At 50.5% G+C, this 17,822-nt stretch overlaps 1 long non-coding RNA gene across 2 annotated transcripts; it reads left to right on the top strand.

Moving 5' to 3' along the window:
* The first annotated feature begins 121 nt into the window (after positions 1-121).
* Positions 122-16,900, top strand: LOC311421798. Of its 2 annotated transcripts, none has more exons than XR_014685007.1 (3): positions 122-9,608; positions 12,204-12,780; positions 15,989-16,900. It is a non-coding gene; the product is annotated as an uncharacterized lncRNA (long non-coding RNA). The 2 variants fall into 2 exon arrangements; XR_014685008.1 differs by having other exon boundaries at positions 15,986-16,900.
* The last annotated feature ends 922 nt before the right edge of the window (positions 16,901-17,822 follow it).

The following is a 17,822-nucleotide window of genomic DNA, read 5'->3' as shown; positions in this document are numbered from 1 at the left end:
TCTATTCCAAGAACTGATAAATGAGTGTCTAACTTGGGGTTGAGTGGATAGTGTGAACTCCTGAAGGCTAAGCGTAGCTTTTTCCCTGGCTGTTAACGTGCTCCTTTGGGTCTTTAGGTCTGATGCTCAGCAGATGGAAATGTCAGAGGAAATAACCTCCACTGATATGATTTCCTGTTTGAGGTTCTAGCTCTTCGCTACGTGGTAAGACATGCTGCATTAGTCAGGGATGTCTACCACTGTCAGTAGACCAAGAAGCAACGAGCAGCCATCTTATGAAGAAGGCCACAAATTGAGTCTGGCTCTTGCTCGCCTTTTCTCCCCACTTTTCTTCAAAGGAGTAGCTTTAAGTGAATCTTGGAGCCGGTGAAGTAAAACCAGAACTACTGTGTTCCCAAATGGCAGTGGGGTTTGAGTGTAGGTTTTGAGTGACTTTCTAACTGAAAAAATAGCCTGTATCTTCATGGCTTATCTGTGTTGCTGTCTGTACTGATACTGTTAATTCCTGTTCTTCTTTTACTGCTGCCTCAGTGTAAATGTCAGGCAGTGTGCAGGAAGGTGAGCATGGGAAAAGAATAAGCTGTGTGAGTTTACAAGTGACTTTGCATTTATTTCAGCAAGTACAATATATCTGAAAAGAATCTCACTGGACCTCTAAGCAGGAAGCTGTCTGCCTGAATTGTTCTGAATTGCAGAATAACTCAGGTATTAAAGGCACCTCTAAGGGTCTTCAGTTCACCCTCAGACTAGTGCCAAACCTAGACGAGGCTGCTCAGGAGCAGGACTTTGTATTTATCTCTTAGTTTCTTGAGGTATCTGTCAGGCCATTTCTCTAGCCTGTTGAGTTCCCTCTGAACAGGAGCTCTGCCCAGCACGTCAGCCATTCTCACAACTTGATATCATTTTCAAACTTGCTGAGGGTGTGTTCTGTCTTCAGGTTACAAATAGAGGCATTAAATAATATTAGCCCCATTACTGACCCCTGAGGAATGTTACATGTAGCTGGCTGCCGGTTGGACTTTGTGCTCTTGGTCACAACCCTCTGGACCTGGTATCTTGCCAGTTTTCCACGTGGCAATCTGCACCACAGCAAAGGGGTTTGGCTGTATGTTTTCTTCAGGCGGTTGTGTCCAAAGCCCTTTAAAGTCAAGGTAAACTGCTGCTCTCCCCTCATCTACCAAGCCAAGTATCCCTTCTTAGAAGGTTATCAGGTTTGTCACAATTAACCCTTGGGATTTGCCCACGTGTGCTGGCTGCGCCCAGTTACTTTCTTGCTAGTCTTTTATTTTTCCTATCACCCTTTTTTTTTTGTCTTGGGACTTGAGCACTCCCAATGCCAAGTCATATTCATTAGACTTCTCCATTTCCTGAAGCTGTGTCCAAAAAAACCAAAAAGGTGCTTGTTAAGCAGAGATGGAAATCCCTCCCCAAAGCTGCTGACTCCCTCTTTGTGTCATTTTCTTTCTCCTGAGATTGGGTTCTGCATGAGGAAAGTGAGCATCATCTCCATTGCCTCCCTGCCTCCTTGTTTTTCCATTTATGCAGGGACTTGTCTGTATCTCATGGGAAAACTGGGAATGCAGGTTGGGTTTGTGTACAGACAAGGGTGCTGCCCTCTAGTCCAAGCTGCCTTTGTGCACCTCATCTCCACTCTGACTCCTGGGGTCAGTATTGCTTTTGGCAGACTCTTGGCAGTTCTTGGCATCGAACTTGCTGGAAACAGGAACTGGTTATTACAATCAATCCTCTCTTACAAAGCTTTGTTTTTAAACCGTTCAAACTGTCATGTAACTTACACAGCAACATCCCACACTGCTGGTGAACCTTTCGCAACGAACCTTCTCAAGTCCGTGTTCTCAGGCTCTGAGTTTATTTTAGGTTTGTGTTAGGGATTCTTTCTGTCACTAAAGGCTACCCATGTGCAGCAGGGTGACTTGCTCTGCTCCTGAAGCATGAACTTCTTTTAATCCAGTCTGACGGTGCTACTTATTACTAGGCAGAAAGTCCTCTTGTGTTTTAGCCTGTACCCACAGTGCTGATTTTATTTTTTCCCCTGGTTTTTCAGATGGCGCAAAGACATTGAAGCCCAGAGCACAAACTCTGCAGGTTGTTGCTTCAGCTGAGGAGGGGAAATCTGTGGGCAGGGGAGAATGGGAATGGCTGCCAGTCCGTACTCTCTTGGCCACCTTTCTTGCAAAAAGATGTGATAAGTTAGAGGAAACAATTTTCAGAAAATATTTTCAAAAGTGAGTGTCAAAGTCTGTTACCATTCTTTGAGGTGAGAATAGTTTTGCTCCAGAAATTACACAGACTAATGCTTTTGGGTCTGATTGCCCAGCGGCACACTGCCAGGTGCAGTACCACCGGGCTGTTCATGGGAATTGTGTTTTTTTTCCCTCTTCAAGTAGCCCTCTGCAATTGATGCCGAGATGCAGTGCGGTGCAAGCAGCGTGCAGTGCTGTGGATGCTCGCTGGAGGGCAGCGCACCACCGGCTGCCCTTCCCTGCCGCCCGAAATCCCTCCCAGCTTGGCACGGAGCATGGAGCTGGAGCTGCTCCCTGTTTGCACTCATGTTGCAGTTTGTCTTTACGACGGGGATGCGATACCTGCGGTACGGAAAAACGGTGTATTCTCTCCAAACCTGCTGCGCCTGACTGGGGAATGAGTTTTTGCAATGAATTCTAATTAGCTTGAGCAATCTGGTCCGCTCTGTGTGCTTTTCCAGGGAGATCATAGTAACTAATAGCCCAGAGAGGTTCTTCAGGCTTTTTGGATGGTTAACATTTAACTGAAATTTTATGTTGAGCTGTGAAACAAGTCATTTGGATTGAGCTACATTAGCAGGTTGATAGAGCACTGTAACTGGGATATTGCAGTTGATAAAAGCAGCTCTGAAATTCAGTTAATGAGGCCTCAACTAGCAGAAGAACTGGGTTTACCTTATACAAAATTAGTGGAAAAGATAGTTACTGTATAACTTCCTGACATACTGATTTGATGCTGGAAAGCTCTTTGTAGACCCAAGCTATAAGGAGACAGAACAAATCTACTTGGACAGAAGGACCATGAAGAACCCCCCCCGGGTACTCATCAGCTGTTGAGAGTCTCCTCTGTTTTGCCAGAACTTTGTGGGATTTAGGTGATTCCTGGCTGACTCTCTATATAAAAGCGTACAGGAAACCTGCCATAGGTTTAACTTTGAAGAACTGAGTTAGAACATGCTGGCCTGCTTGTGCAGTGCACATGTGGCCTGTTCTTGCAGAGGGAAAGCTCAGGCTGTCCTGAACTTCCCTGTTGAGCTCCTTGGCTGTCTGGCTCAGGACACAGGTCGGCCAACAGCCAGCTGGGGGCTGCTCTGGTGTGGATCAGAAGGCTCATGCTGCCAGGGACCAGCCTTCATCTTTCAAGGCTGGGCAGGCCTTGGTGTATGGCCCTTCACAGGGAAAACGATGCTCTACCGTCATTATCTCCCCTGCCTTAAACTAAGCTACATGGCTACCAATCTCCTCTTGTTCTAATGTCATGCCTCAGCCCACTGTGCTGCCTCAGGTAAAGCTCGATTTTGGGCCAAAGCAAGGAGCTGGGTATCAGGCTTACAAGTGGTCCTCTGCTCTGTCCCAACAGGACTCTACAGTGGCAGGGAGATTCCTGCAGGGGAGGCTCTGTGCCTCCCCAAACACTGCCCCAGCATGGTCCTTACCAGTATCACTTTGGGGAACAAGTATGAAAATTCACCAAAGTGAGCCTGGTAAAAAAAACTTACATATAAACATCACGTTCCCCTTCTCAAGTATTTAAAGCTTCAAAACCCAAATAATCAGGTTTTCTGGCCTTATTAATTTCAGCAGCCACAGAACCTCAGGGAAGCATCTGTTGTGTTTTCACATGATGTGCTCTTGGCTACCTCCTGCTGTACCGATGCATCACCAGACAATGCACAGAGCTCCCTGGGAAGGAGCAGACGATGAATAGAGGTCCCGAGCAGTTCCCTGGGAAGGAGCAGAGGTTGTCAGCCCCAGACAGCACAGAGCTCTCTGGATCTTTCTCTGTACTGCTGAAGTGCTTGGAAAGCCACCAAATTGTTCTTGCTACGATTTCCAAGATTGGCTGCTGGGGTGTGTGTTGTTGAAGCAGATATATGCATCTTTACATGCATCTTCTCAGCCCGATGAGGTTTGTGCCATGAAGAAGTGCAAAACTGCACTGGAGGTACCAGAGCTTGATCCTCCTTTGGTGGGAGTGGAAGGTCACAGCAGGGAGCAGTATGAGATCAGATCCTGGGCGCTCTGTAGGCGGTCCTGCTCATCTTGGCTTTGTCTGCAGTTCAGCGAGTTGCCGAATTTCCCCTTCTCAGCAAGTCTTTGGGTGGTGTCAATTCCTGTGGTGTTTTTCTTATTTGGCATGAGTAGCGTGGTCCTTTGCTGGCTTTCTCCTACTGACTTTACCTTGAGCAGCCTGCAGCACCTGATGTTAGGCTGGACCCGTACCCCTGCTTCTGCACGTGCCTTGTCTTCACCTCCTGATGCCCTGCTTCCCTGGGGCTGGGGTAACACCTCTGTCTGATTTACTGCTCCCTTTTGGGGAAGCCCTTTCCCTGACCAACTCTAGTTTGCAGACCTGGCAGTTAGGAAGAAAACATGGTTCTTGCTGATGTTGTTTCAGTGCCTTGGCAGCAAAGTCCTGCTGGGCTCAGGAAGAACCTGAGCACTTTATTCTAGTATGTCCTTGCTGTTAAGGCTCCTGATTTTCCACTGAGATCCATCCAGTTCAGGGATTTAAACCCTGACCTTTTGATGAGGGACCACGTGTGTCCACCCAGTGCCTTTAGCTCTAAAATTTAGACAGGAGGCACTCTCACACCTCCTTTGCTCAGAAGCAGTGGAAGGACAGCAAGGAAAGGGGTGAGCTCGACAGACGGGATGGTTACTGTTGTGACAGAGTACTCAGAAGCCTTTTTCTCTAGAAGAACCTTCAGTTATGCTACGGTCACAGTGTCTCAACAGAGTCATTAGGGGTGCAACAAGAAACCCCGTTGCACCAATTTCCTCCCATAGAAGGAAGCTTATTGTTCAAAAAGAGGGCTGGATCCTGACAGCTGCAATTCCTGCACTTCTCCGGATTAAACTTAAACTGGTGGAAAAGAACAGTTACGAAATCAACCTCCTAGAGAGCGCTGATTGCCAGCTCTGGATTTCCAACCCGTTGACAGTATTTCCCACAGAGTCCCACAAAATTCACAGCTGGGACCGTTGTAAGGGTGGGCTCCACCAAGCTGTAGCTTCAAGGATAAAGAGAGGTGGGGACCCAGCAATTTGAAGGCATTGTTGTGCATCTTCACATGTCTGAACAGTCCCGAGCATCTGCTTGTTGGCAGAACACCCTGTTCCCCCCTACTGCTGTGGGCAGGGAGCTGTTTGAAAAGTGGTCAGGAACAATGGGTTGCGATGCAGATGGCCGGAAGGAAGCTGGGCATTTAAAAGGAGTGTCACAAAGTCTGGAGCAGATGTCACACAACAGAAAACTGAATTATTCCTCCCCGAGATACTCTTCTGGTGGAGCTACTACATGGTTTGGGCTTCACAGTCACCTACAGTTTAATTGTAGTAAGTGGGAGACCTCCGCTGTAAGCAAGGATCCCCTTATCCAGCTTCCCTGGAGATGGAGGTCTTGCTTTGACTTTGGAAAAGCATCTAGTCCAGAAAACGAAGAGACATGAAAAATTGTGTTAATTCCTTTTTCAGAATAATTCATCCATTTCACGGTGGAGAACGACACAGGTGTTACCTGTAGGTGTATAAACAGGTACTTCTGGGTGCTCTAAATGCTATTTTAGATCCCCTTACACTGGGGTTATGTCTTGGTCCGATGGAAGTGGTGGTGAGAGGTAACCGGCAGCAGTACCAGCTGCGTGGGGCAGGAGCCGTGCCACAGCCTGCGCCTTCTAGAGCTCTCCTGTCAGCAGGGAGGAGATTGAATGACACAGGGTGGTTTGGGCAGTTTCTGTCTTTTCTTGCGTTTTTGACAGATGGCGCACATGCTGATCTATGTTTTCTTTTATACAGTGGTAAAAAGCTATGGAATAGAAATGCCATTATTAATAAGCTGTCTCTGGAGAGATGTCTCAGTGGAGCAGCTTTTCAGGATGAGTAAGTATTTCCACAAAGTTGTCCTCACAGCTCTGGTAGATCCTACTGTACCCTGAAGAGGTGTCTGCTCTCCAGCTTGCTTTCTACCTTTGTATCTCATCAGGCCACGCTGTTAGTAAGGGCTGAGCCCTGCAGGGCTCATGGACTCGTCCGAGCTCTGTTGCCACAGCTTGGAACCCACAAACAAGTTCTGGGCATCCTTACCAGCACCCTCCCTCCTCCAGAGCCAGGCTTGGTGGCACAAACAAGAGGCAAGTCAGCTTCCTGGAGCTCTGTGTGGGTGTAAGGCAGGGATTAAGGGCGGCTCCACCCAAATATAGGTCACGGTGTTGAGGACACCTTGGACAGGGTTTCAGTTCCATGGCTGCTCCACTCTTACCACCCTGCATTCACTGCTCCTCCAGTTCCTCTCCTCTGCTTCTTGCCCTGGGGCACCTGGTGCTCACTAACTCATCGTCGGTCCGTTGCCTTCAGCACCATTCTCTCCTCTCCCATATGTGTTCCCAGCAAAAAATGTGGTGTAAATAGCAAGGATCGTTCCCATCTAGGTGAGGGCAGAAACTTTCCCCCTTTCCTTCAGAGAGGTTCCCAAGGGACACATCGTCTGCCAGGGCAGCAGGGGGTTCTGCTGTGTGTTGCTTGGTTGGGTGGGGGGCTCATGCCCCAGCTCAGGGTACTCTCAAGGGTGTGAGCAGCTGGTATTTGCCTCTTCTAATTCTTTACTGCAAGTTCTATTAAAAACTGCCTTTACTTTTGTGCTGGGTTTGTAGGTCAGCACCTAGAAAGATTTTTGTAAGGTTGGGAAGTTCCTTACTTCCCAGGGGAATCAGCTTTTAAACCTGACTAATGCCACCTTCTGCAGTGCAAGAAGGACCGCAAGTGAGGAGAGGAGTGCCCACTGGTTTTTAGAGACCTTCCTAAAGATAATGAGGTCAGTCCAACTTGAAGAATAACTGCACAGAAAGCAACTAAACAATCTGCGTGGGCGGCTTTGGCCTGCTGGACCTGCAGGGGGGGTTTCAGTGAGAAGGACTCGAAGCAGCTGGATGCAGCAAAACCAGCTTCCTTTTCTTGCAAAACAATTGCACAATGGGCAAAGGTGTCTTACCTGGGCCTATAAACAGCTACTCGGAGAGGAGCTGTGTTGCTGCTTCTCCTGATCAGCAGGACTTGGCCTGTGCTCGAAAGAGGAAAAGCAGCAGCATTGGACCGCAGCACCTGCACCTGCTTGTGTTAAAAGCAGCTTCCCAGAACTGAGCAGTGGTGTCTGTCTTGTTCTCCACGTGCTGTGGATGTCAGCCCCGTGGTAAGGAAATAAGTAAGAAGATGCCTGTAACCATACATCCAGCCTGAGTCAAACAAATCACTTTCTGGTTCCTGTGGTGTTGTCAGAGAAAAAAGTCCAGAACCCAGGAGCCAGTTATTTCGGAGTTTTGTGTTTTGTTTTTCTTTCCTCTAGCATCAAGTTGCTGTGCCAAAGCTGTGTTGGCTGATCAGGGTTAACAGAATTAGAAAGTGATGAAATGTTGATAAAACCCTGGTGATGAGTCATTAGCATACAAAGCAATCTGGTGACTAAGAACACAAGTTTTGTATTCCCATTTTTCAAGCACATGTATAGGTAGGAGCAATTAAAAATCCTCAGAAGAAATCTGTCTCAGAGCAGATTTTTTGCCTTTGATTAGTGCTGTGGAAGGTGCTGACAAATTGTACGGTGCTTCTTTTTCATTTTAACTGAAAATCCCGTTGCCTACCCACTTGTGAAGGCTGGGTTCTGCTCTCTCCTGGCTCTGTGTCCAGTTGTATTTCCACTTCACCCTCTGCTTCCAAATCTGTTGGATGTCCTCTGAGCTCAGGAAGGAAACTCTGCATGTGCTTGAGAAAGGGGAGAGCCAGAGGCAGGTGAAGTTTATTCCCCCGAATTGCTCTTGAAGGCTCGTTCAAGATGTCAGGGTCACTGGGCCTGTGTCATTGGTGACTCACAAAACGATGCCAGTGGAGCAACAGCAGAGAATCCGATTCTGTAGGTCACAGCCAGATCTGTTACCAGCCCATGGCCTACTCCACATGGGCACCATGTTCTGTTTAATCTCTGGTAAGCAATCATGTAATTACAAAGGACTTCCTACAAACAGGTTCCTTGAGGAGAGGCCAAAGGGCAGAGAAGGGAATCTGTTCTCCATCTCACCTCTCCCAGCACCACCACGTTCATGGGCTTTGTATGGAGATGCAGAACCCCTTGTAGCTAATACTGTGCTGTCTGCGATATTTGAAGACCTGAGATCCACTTTCACTTGCACTATACCGAAGTGGTGGTACTTCCACCAGTCAGCCCAGTGCTCTGACTGCTCGCTGTGGGGATTGCTGTGTCTTCTGCACCCCACACGAGTTCTGGACCAGGACCCTACAGCCTGTTGCAGGAGCTTTTTGTCCTGATCTTTTCGTTTGGCCTGTCTGAGGGAAGTTCAGTGTTCCCAGTCCTTGACTGTTGTGTTAACTGGATTTACTGCCCCAAACAATAATTGCTGCCTTTCTGTGATGCAGTTTAGAGACTGCGCGAATTCTGTGATCTTTAGGAAGGGTGGGTCTTCCAGGTCGTTAGTCAGCTGTGCCACCTCCCACGTGGAGAAATGGGGTGATGAGTGCTTCCAAGAAGCTTGAAGGAAGGTGATCTTCAGGTGTTGCAGTGTGCCCTGGGGGCTGTAATGAATGTAAATACTGACATCTACCAATTCTCTTTTAAAAATCTCTTTAGTGCTAAAGAGGCCCTAACTGTAATCCAACGAAGAGGGAAATTGGCCCTGAGCAGGCCCAGAGTGACACAGCCCTGTTCCTCAGTCCCTTGGCTTATAAGAATGAGAAAAGTGAGGCTGGTGGAGATGCTTTGTGCTGCTTCCAGGTGGCTCAGGTATCCTGGATTTTTCTTCCAGCCCAACTAGCTGGGTCAGGTGTCTCAGACAAAGGAGCCTGGCCTCATTTCCATCATGCTTTCACAAAGGAATCACAGGCCTTGGTGTGCGGCTGCTTCTGCTGCTGGAGCATCAGATTTCCTCAGTGCACCAGTGGTTCAGCTCTGCCACAGTTTGTTTTCTGGCTGCTTAAACCATGAGCTGAAAGCACTGACCTCAGCATTGATTTCTGTCCCACCAAAACCTAGGCAGGTCGTACCGTATCCCAGAGCCTGCTCCTCATTTCCTTCTGTTATTCCAAACCTGCCTCAGTCCAGGCTTGCTGGTATTCCCTCTGCCCTGCTTCCTTCTGGTTCAGCCTTGGAGAAATTTTCTGCTGTGCTAGTTCTTTTACACAACTTTATCCATATTTGACCCACTTGTCATTTTTGTAGAGTCATCTGAAAACAGCAGGAGAGGGAGAGGGATGATGGATCTGAGGGGTTCTGGCTCTTGGTAAAAAACATTTGCAGAACAGTGGGCACCTCAAGCAAATCAAGGCTGTGGTCTGCAGGTAAGGTGTGTTTCAGCATGCAGGTATCTGTTATGTGATAGCTTTGTATCCATGCTTTCTTGGCATGTCTGTCTTATAAAGCTGGCTACCAATGTGCGCAACAGCCTAGTGAATATTCGCTCCATACCCTTAGGAGTCCCCAGCGTGCTCGTGAGCTGCTTCTGCACCTCTGCTCGGGGGCTACTGGCCCGACTGGAAGCCGGACTCACACGGGTGCTTCCACAAGGCTGGGCCCTTGGCCTGGTCCTGAGCTCGGGCTGGGGCAGAGGGGAGGTGGCTGCGGGGCTGTGAGCTGCCCCCTGGCCTGGGGCACGGTGCCTCTGCCACCAGGAGAGCAACCGGGCCCTTCCAGCTCCCTCACGGCTGCAACAGATTTCCAAAAACACTGACCCGAATTGGCACTGGCACGCTTCAGTCAGGCGTGGCGCTTCCCTCTGCGCGCTCCCTGGTGTGTTTAGCAATGGGAATTCACACCCAGTCCCACGCATAATCCCTTAGCAAACATTAACTCGCCGCTCCTAGTGGCGGGGTGCAGCAGACCAAAGCAGAAAATATTTCAATTCCCTGGCACATTTCTTTGGTGTAAGAGTAACCTTGATTTTCAGTAGAGTTGATCAGATTGCTCATAGCAAGTATTTTGCACTGTAACGTTTTTTTTGAATCCTTGGAAATTTTGACAAGTCACTAAGCTGTCTGGAAACAAACAAACAAAATCCTTGGTAAGAGCTGTGGGCTCTGGCAATAACTCGGGGGTTACTGGCTTTCTGCCTTGCATATCACTAAGACTGAATCGGTGTCATTTTTAACTGGAGACTAAAATTGTATGGTAAAGCTCAGGTAACTTTTTAAAGACTTAAAAATTTCAGACGTAGGCAGTGTTTGCTTGAATATAGAGGATGGCAAAAGAGCAGAAGCAAGGCATTTAAGTCTACAGTCTGCTGGGATTTTCGATATTATTAAACGAGCATTAGTCAGTCAAGGTGTAATGTATGGCAACAAGCAGATTTAAAAAAAAAAAAAAAAAGAGCACCTAATACAAAACTAGGAGTAAGTTGTAATGTGTTATCCTGCCAGTCTTTCCCCCATAATTTCTCTCTTGAATTTCATGTAAAACACTGCTCTCCCCTGGAACAAAGGAGTCACGTTGCCTTTGTTCATTAAAAATTGCATATGTATAAAATGTCAGTGTTGTCTAAAACCCCTCGCTGTATGACTTGTGCCATACATCAGAACCCATCTCCCGCAGCCTGGCAACTCTCTCTGTTGCTATAGGGACACGGCTCCGCCATCCTGTCACAGGGAACCTCAAGCATTCCTGTTTTCAGAGCTGCTACAACACCTCCAGCCCTCGCGTGTTTCATTCACTTGTTCACTCCCATCCAGGAGTGCTTCTCCTCCGAATCTGGAGTTACTCAGCACTTCTGAACTCGTAAATGAAACAGCGTTCGTTAGCTGAAGAAAAGCCACACGATATTTTGAGGCACGCGTTTGGCTGGGATGTTGTTACTGCCCCTGGGCTTGTTTCACGTGCAGACACACATTGTAATTAGCATCCCTTGCTGTGCATTATATTTGTCTTGGCGTACTTAAAACTCACAATCCCTGGCTTTTGTGCACCTGTCTGCAGCTCTATACTGAAGGGCAAAAGTTTCTGAGAGAAACATCCTGCCTTGAGGGCTAGGCCCACGGGTAAGGCAATCCGTTAGCAGAGAAAAAACTTCCTCGTGGTGAGTTTGTTGTGAGTCTGGGTGCGGTGTGGCTGTCGTGCTTCTTGTCAGATTGTGCTGTCCACAGTGCCAGACCCCACACCATGGCCAGCACAAGCCCAGAGGTGTGTGCACTCTTGTAGGTACTGCGCAGATCTCGGGGGCTGCAGCGTTTGCCCCTCGTCTGGCACAGCCCCACTGAGCAAAGGCAGGGTGCTCGACCTGCCTTCTTGCTTCCAGGTAATCCTGGTAGTGAACTAATTGCTGAGGGCTTGCTGTTTCTCCTGTGGAATGATTCTATTGGAATAATGTAAATTTTCTGTAGGATGTGCTTGGAAATACAAAACAGGTATTGATAAGGCTTGATTTTAAATTATGAAAAAAAGGGCTTATTTTTTCTTTTTTTCCCCTTCCTTATAGACAAGTGTCTGAACAAGACAGAGCTATGTTTTTGCCCTGCTGGAAATACCAGGCGTGTGTATTGCGTGGTGTCCTGGGGCTCTGTGCAGGAGGAAGGGAGAGGCCCCAGGGCCCCGGTGTCACCCGCACCTCAGCTGAATGCAATCCTGCACTGCCAGGCAGGAAGAGATCCAGGGGCTGGGAGAGGAGCTCTGGTGTGAAAAAGGCTGGGAGCTGTGGCTCCAGGGTCTTCCTGCTCATCAGGAACACCCCGAGGGTTTCGCTACAGTGGGAATAACAGCTAAAGATTTAAGTGAGGGCTAATAACAAGGAGAATAAAATAAGATTGCGAGAAAAGCAAGCAGAAAAGATTTCTCAGCTGTAAAATACTCCGTAATGCTACAAAACAACATTGGCTCACTGCAGACCGAAATCCTGAGCTGCTCGGAGATTCCCCAGTCATTGACTGGTTTTAATGTATTCCTTGCAGCCAGCCAGCGCTCCGCTTGCGGGCACGGCAGCCAACGCACCCCCGCCAATCACCGCCGCTGGAGCCGGGCTGCTCCTGTGAGGAACGTGAAGGAAGCCGATGGCTGCGGAGCAATGCAGACAAAGCAGGAGTGAGAGGCAGACAAAAGGGATGGAGTCCCAGGAGATGTGATCCACCCCGTTAAAGGAGGCGTCCGTAGCCTCTGCAGCTGTGTTGATGCTGCTTCGCGCAAGAGGCACCAGCCTCTCGTCCCCCCCGGGAGATCGTTACGGCATTAATTGCCTCTGCACAAAACCCGGCCGTGAGGCTGCTCCTTGGCAGCCGCCCGCTCCTGCCTCCAGCCCTTGCCGGTTCGGAGATCCCAGCCAGCAGGAGCGGCGCCCCTCCAGCTGGCCCCCGTGGATCAGATGTCACCTGTACCCAATGAAGCAGATCCCGAAGTGCCACGAATGGATCCCAGGATTCTTATTTTCCTCCTCTACGTGATGATCCTTCACGAGCTGGTGAGTGGCTGGATGGAGTACCAAAAGCAGATAGCCAAGCCGAAGAAGCAGGCGGGTCCGGTTTGGTCTTCTAGGTGAGTTGTTGTTGTTGTGCTTTCGAAGGGTGAGCGGCTCGGTCCTGAAGCGGGTATGTTCTGGGGGGGAAGCTTGCCTTTTGTGTGCCTACATCACTCCCTGTAGATGTGTGCGTGTGCCTGTCTGTTGTGTGGCAATGCACACAGGTAGGATTAGGTCCGTTAATCTTTTGAGCCTGTGTTGTCTGAGCACGCCGTGTGTTTGACACACAGGTACAGATGCCTGTGATTTGTTTTTCTGTGGCAATGTGCTGCAACTCAGCATGTTCCCCGTGACTCAGGTTCCTGACCAACAAGCCTTGAAAATGAAAATGTGGGTACCACTTCAGGCAGGATGCTCATCAATGAGACACAAACCTCTAAGGACTTTGTAATCAGAGTATTTCTTGCTAAATCACCAGCGTGCATGTCACTATCTCTCCGTCTCCTCCCACCCTCAGGGCTGTGCCCACTACACAAATCCCTTTCTTGTTTTCTGCCCAACAACAAAAATAGGCTCTACAAATAAGGCAATAGAAGGAAAACCCTGTGTACCTTTAAAATTCAAATATGTTTCTGCAAATATTGTACTGTATGCTTGGGGTAATCATGGTCTTAATATTGTCTTACAAAGAAAAACATCTTCGCAGTTCTGTGTTGACTTCATGGCTAGAGACTTGCACCCTGGAATCCAAAATTCACCTACTGCTGGGTCTCGGGCCGTGACACCAACGTGTCGTGGCTTTGGACCTAAGATGATGCCCGTGACCCAGTTTGCTCTCGGTCTGGCAGCCGCAGCACAGCGAGCAGAGCTGGCGGCTCACCGTTAATCCTAATCCCGTGACGTGCAGCATCCCAGCTGCAGACACAGCCCTGGCGTGCTGGGTGCTGCACGCGCTGACGGTGCCTCCACGGAGGGGAAGGCAGAGGTGCAAGCTTGTCCCCGGTTGTCCCCAGATCCTGTGGGCAGACGCTAGCCAGGAGACGCCAGACTCTTCATCTGCAGCTGAGGGAAAGATTTGCTGGCCGCATTTCCTGACCAGCAAAGCTGAGCTGCACCTTGTGCTGTGCAGTTGTACGAGTAACGTGATTTGCACTGGGAATGCTGCCATGGGTGGAGGCAGCTCCAGTGGAGAAATAGCTTGAAAGCGATGGGCTGGCTGGGTTATATCTGAGGACAGAGACAGGTTGCCTCGCTGGCTTCAGGGAAGAGCACAGGGAGGTATTGGAGAATGACTCGCCTGGGTCTGAGGCACCCCAGTGCTAGCAAATGGATGTGATGCGGAAAACCTAATGAATATTTTATTTACCAGCAGCCACCAAACAACATGCATTCAGGCAGGATAATGTCATAGGATGGAGCTTTCAAAGAGAACCTAAGGGAAGAAGGCACCCCACCAGAAACAAAAACATCCCCGGGGGCTGGCATCTGACCCAGCATCTGCTGTGGAGCTGGGACTGGGTGGGAGGGTTTGTGCAGGGCCCCACACCCTGGGCACGTCCCCGCCTTTCCCATCCGAGCCCAGCCCTGCCCTTGTGCCCATCGCTGTTGTACCTGGCCTGGACTAGTAACTGTGGTGACTCGTGCTGATGCTCAGGACCTTTGGCTGTGGCCGCAGGATGGATGCAAGGGCTCGTGCTAGAGCTCAGGGCAGAAGGTGAGTGGGGAGGCTGTAAGCACTGTGCTGGTTGCTTTGGTGGCTGGGCTGTGGCACAGCTGGGGAAAGGGCATCTCTGGGTACCCCATGTCCTTGTAGAGGTGCTGACCGTGGCATCATTTATTTTGCACCTTTAGCTGAGTCCAGCCAGCCTGGGAAAGCAGAGCTGCCAGCTCTGTGTGCGTCACTCAGCAATCACAGGCTGCACCCCCAGCAGGATAAGCTCTGCAGCAGGGAGAAGTGGGAAATTATGGGATGAACTGGGATCCTTTTAGCCAAAGTAGGATTGTCCTGGGGAGGGGCTGAGCAGATTTAAAACCAGCTCAATGTCAGTGGGGGAGAGCATGTGCAGGGGCTGGGCTCGTGGTGGCTGCTACAGGCTGCCGCGATGAGGCAGCGCCTGGTGAAGCTTTCTTGGGTGATGAGCCCTTGTGGCCAGGTTCCCCAGTGCTCAGAGAGCACAGCTGGAGCCAGACATTCACCCTTCAGTATCAGCTTGGGTTTGGGAAGTGCTCAGAAATGGTTGTCACATCTGTAGAGCTCCATCGGCAGGGCAGGGGCAGCACCAGCCAGCTCGCAGGTGGCTTTCCCACCGTGCGGCTCAGCGCCGGGCCAGGCACCATCTGCCCACGACAGCCTCCTGCCAGCCCCGGTCACCCATCTGCTGGCAGCTGGTGAAGCCCTGGCACCAAGGAAACCACGGCATCTGCGATGGTTTGGGGGATGAAAGTGGCCGCACGCCCACACCTGCACGGGGCTGAGCGCGCGTAGTTGGAGCCTGGGCGAGCTCAGCAGACGGGGCTCAGTGCGGGCAGCCACGGAGCTGCATCTCGCCCTGAATGCCTCTGCACTGCTCGTTTCCACCTCCTGCCAGGGGCAATGTGAGCAAGAGGCTGGTGCCATCCAAGATTTGGGGATTATTGAATTTTGGGATTTGCAGACGTTGCCAAGAAAGTCACCCAAAGCCTTCCTGTAAGAGCTCAGCCCCAGAAGCCAGACCTCCCTGGAAGAGGAGGCCAGCACTGTCAGGTGAAGCTTCTCCTCCCGCCACCTCCCCAGCCTGCTAGTTTAAAGTAATTAATCTGAAAACCAATTAGGAAATGAAGTTATAAACCAGCAAGCTAATTAGGACATGACAGAGCTGTCTCTTGGCTGCACTTGCAGCACAGGCAGGGATTTCAGGGCTCGTCCTCCTTTTGTGGATGGTGAATGGCAACGAGCTCTGGCATAAAGCAGCTTTTCCTCCTGCTCATAGCGTTTCCCCAGCTCTGTTTTCCTCGGCCACAGAAGGGGTCACGGCTCCACCAGCCCCCTCTGCCACTTGTGGGCATGGTGGGGAGTTATTGGGGAGCACTGGAGGAGCGGTGCTGAGCAGGAGCTAGAAAGATGGTGAATTTCCACTCGCCAGCCCCAGAGATCACCCCTATGCCCCCTTTTCTGCAGGGAATTTCAGTGCGTACCCCTGCAGCTGCCACCCCTTGGTTTCTGAGGTCTGGGCATAGATGCAGGGGACATGTCCCTGGCTCCGACCCACGCCTCTGACGCTGTCTCACTTTTCTCCTCACCAGCAGTGCCACCAGACTGAACCACTCCAGCTTCTCCAGGCCGCTGGTCCACTCGGTGCGCAGGGAGCGGTACCGGGACTGGAGGAAACCAGGACGGATCATCCGGAAGGCGTGAGGACACCCCAAGGTCTGTCGTGGAGCATGGGGAGAGCTTCCCGAGCCCAAAGACACCACCCCTCATGCGGCCCGCACCAACCACCGTGCAGCAGCCGGTGTGAGAGCGTCCCACAGGCACCGTGAGCTGCGCCCTGCAGCTTTCTCCTTCCCCTGAGCCTGGTGTGGCCGAGAAGGAAAGAGCCCCTTCCTCACGGGGACCTGGCACTGCATGGTGAGGGGCAGAGGAGATGCCCCCAGCCAGCAGCAGTGGCCCCAGCTGAGGTTTTTGCACCCAGCGCAGCGAGGTGACTTTTCTTTCTTCTTCCCAAAGGGCTGAGTAGATGGAGAGCAGATTTCTTTGGGGCAGAATGAAATTAATGAAATTTGCTCCTTGGGCAACTGTGGGAAGCCTCCAAAGGGTTTCAGTCTCCTCTCGCCCACCTGAGGGCTGCATGGCTGGTGAGCAGCGTTGCCCAAAGTGGTGGAAGGCTTTGGTGTCCTGCTGGTGACCTGTCCCCAGAGCCCCAGAGGGATGTGCTTCTATGGGGGCACCCAAAGAGATGGCACCCATCGCTTTGGAAGTGCTGGCTCCCTGTTAAGTCTCACCCACGGGGTCTGTGTGTTCTTTCTGCTTTTCGTCACACTGTTGAGTGGGTGGCTCTGGGCTGGAGGAAGGAAAGCACCCTGAACTGGTGACTCAGAGTTACGCCACTGAAGGCAATTTGCTGCAATGACCTTGTAATTAGATTTCTTTGCAGCATTCCCAGCAGTCGAGGCAAATGTAAAAGTGACTTTCTAATGAGCAGATAGATGGCAAAAGAATACAATATTGCTCTTTTATTAGTCTGATTTAGACATAAAATTAGATTTTAGAGGCAAGAGTCGGTTCTTGCGTCCTGCCGCCCTGCTTACAGTCATGTGTGGAATTGGGAATCTCTGAGCGCTGGCAGGATTCTGACACCAGGCTCTAACAGCAAATGTTCAGGGCAAAACTGACTGCCTTGTTTGCTGAACATAACATTTGGCTCAAACACAGCCTGTTTTTCTCGTTGCCAACCATTTATAAGTCTGACTCAGGCTTGCAGACGCATTATCCAGTAGATAGGGAAGGGACTCAGAACCAGGCATTCCTTATGCTGAAGTAGCCACCTGCTGCATTTGCATGCCCGTCTGCTTCCTGGCTGTGTGCAAGGCGCTCCTGCGGTGGGGGCTGCGTTTGCTGAAGCTTGCAGGAGGCGCCTGGGTGAGGGCAGAGCTCTGCGCCCAAACAGGGCACCTGGAGCACGAGCAGGAGGAAGCTGGGGACACCCTGCTCCCGAGGTACCCATCCTCTGCCCTGGGCAAGCTGGCAAGTAGCTTGGTTGCAGGTCTCTGCTCCTCTGGGAGATGAAGTTCTGGCCTTGTGAGATGAAGTTTGTGTCTTCAGTTCTGAGATTTTTTTGAGAAAGGAGCTAGAAGTAGCAAGGAACCTGCTTTCTGCACATCCCAAAGGATAAACTTGCAAAGATGTGCCTCAGCTCTGGGACACTGTTGCTATCCCCAAGGCATCCACTGCCTGTCCCAGTACACACAGGTGCATCCACAAAGAACAGAACAACAAAGAGAAGGTGTTGGAGGAAAAAATACGGTGGGAAAGCATTTCTGGGCAGTGGGGGCTTTGCTTTCCTGGCATTCAGCCTGCCCCCAGCCTGTGGGGGACGTGGCTGGGTGCTCTGCCTGCCCTTCTGCTGGTGTGGGGGAACCT

This window comes from Aythya ferina, assembly GCF_964211825.1.
Source record: "Aythya ferina genome assembly, chromosome: 20".
Lineage (NCBI taxonomy): Eukaryota > Metazoa > Chordata > Aves > Anseriformes > Anatidae > Aythya > Aythya ferina.
Note: the sequence above shows the minus strand (reverse complement) of the source record. Positions and strands in the feature narration are given on the sequence as shown.